Source organism: Pholis gunnellus (genome assembly GCF_910591455.1).
Source record: "Pholis gunnellus genome assembly, chromosome: 3".
NCBI lineage: Eukaryota > Metazoa > Chordata > Actinopteri > Perciformes > Pholidae > Pholis > Pholis gunnellus.
Window position 1 is genome coordinate 11,774,142 of NC_136529.1, and position 2,402 is coordinate 11,776,543.

Genomic DNA, 2,402 nt, shown 5'->3' on the forward strand with positions numbered 1-2,402 from the left:
TCTACTATGTCTGATCAATCAGATTTAGTTTTTTTGGGGGGATGGGGGGGGGGGGGGGGGGGGGGTGTTGTCTACAGACAAAGAGGTTGGGTTAATACCAGAGGGGGTTGTTGTAAATAAAATATTTTCTAACTTTTTATTTGAAATCTGTGTCTTGCTTCAAGTCATTCGAGCGGACTTGCTATGTACCGTCAAAAAACATTTCCTAATAATGTCTTTCTTGAAAGCATTCCAGCCACCCAGACTCTTGAAATCTGTTTTGCAGTCATTACATCAGCTGTCCTGAGTGTCTCTTACCAAACACACACACACACACTCACACACACACACCCTGATGGAGCGATTGCAACATCTGAACTCTGCTGAACCGTGCCAGAAAACCAAAGTCTATGGATAGACGTTTGATTAGCAAGCGGGGAGGTGGTTTTGTTTTATAAGAGTTTAATGTTTGTTGTTTGTTTTTCTATTGGCACCAGTTTTTGTTCCTTTTTTTTTTCAACGGATCAATTTACAGTTAACCCTGAAAATAAATAGGATATAGAGGAGAAAGCAAACAACAGCCAGGTCAGAGTCAAATGCAGGACATCACAATGTAGCTCACTGAAACATCAGGTCACCAAAACACAGGTTCATTGACACAAAGCCTTCCTGATATCTGGCTGTTTGCCAAGTTACAAGTCTTTTGAGAACACAAACTCACAGTAGATGCTTGCCTTAATATAAGAAATATACACTCTATAAAGTCCACCATTAGAATCAAGCTCTAAAAATGTTATTATCAATGTAAATTAGATTATTAGTAAGTAGAACTTTTCAGACACATTGAAAACACCTATATGTGCTTAAATATGTGCATAAACTGTATATGATTCACTGTAAACCTGATTAAAAAGGGGTTAGTAAGATTGTGATGTTCTGAATATATGTCAATCAAAAAAATATCAGATATGCAGAACTGTTGTTTGTCCCTTGTTTGTTTGTTTCTTTATGTTCAAATATATCTTAGGGACCTTCATTTTGTGGTTTCTCGTTCTATGTTTAACTTCAAGAAAGCTTCTGCTTTTGGTCCTGAAACAGAGATGAGCCTCACATTTTCTACCCTCTGCCTTTGTCTAAGAAATGCAATCCTTAGTTTAAGAAAGGACCAAGCTTGTTGGTTTCTTAATGTTGGCTCTAAACAACACATACAGAACTTATATATATATATATATATATATATTTAATATCTAGTCATATATATATATATATATATATATATATATATATATATGACTAGATATTAAATATGTCTTTAAACTTGCCATAGCTGATTATGCAATAAAAGCTGCCTGTTGTTGATGAAAACGACACAATACGAGCAGTGACAGTGAACCCAGTTGAAGTTGGGGCCACAAAGCAACAAGCTGATAGACACTAAAGCGCTCCACATAGGAGAACTGAAGAGTCAGCTGTTCGTCACGAGGAGCTTTTCACAGTACATGTCGTCATTTGTCACATTGTTAAAACAAGCAATATTGATTATAGCCACTTTAAATCATCAGTGTTCCTTCTGTATTAAATCATACGTACATCAGGTCGTCCATTTGTGCCCAAAGGACCATACTTTGTGCAAACATTTAATGACACCATTTTTAAAATCACATGAAGAAAATCACATGAAGAAAATTCTATTTTAGGCCATTTTCTACTATTGAAAAAAACAGTAGTCCCGTGTACAGACAAGATACATTTTGATAAAATAAAACGTCAGCCTGTTCAACGATTGGACCAATTTTGAACATTTCTTCAGATTTGTGCTTAGGCAAGCTCAGGGGACACTCCCCCCCCAAAATATCCAAATTCAACCGTGGGCACGAATGAGTTAAAGATAAACAATTAATGTATCTTACCTTTACTTTCACAAGCCACATTATACCTACTTCTGCTCATTCGATTAAAACATGTGATCTGACATTACAATATGTGAAAATTAAATTGTCTTGAAAAGGGAGCGTGTAAGAGTCGTCTCAGGGCAGCAAGGAGGTGTAATGGGACTCCTTGTCTTTCTCTTTTTTCATGTATCTGATGGGGGCTATTGCTCCCGAAGCTGTGCCTACGGTGTAGAAATGTGATAGAATCTGAATTGTACGTCACTTTCGATAAAAGCGTCTGCCAAATGACTGTAATGTAATGTGTATTTCTCAGGTTGTAAGGACAAACTAAATGAACGGTAACTATAAGATCTGATGAGGAATAACAGGAATATGTGTGAGCTGTAAAAAAGGAGAAATGATGAGACACGGAGGGAGCCAGGCCGTGAGACTGAAGCAGATTAAGGAGAAGATGGCCCCTAAAAATAAGTCTTTGAGTTGGCAGATGATGGGGGGGGATTTCTGGCTCTGACCCGGATGGTCCCCTTGGAT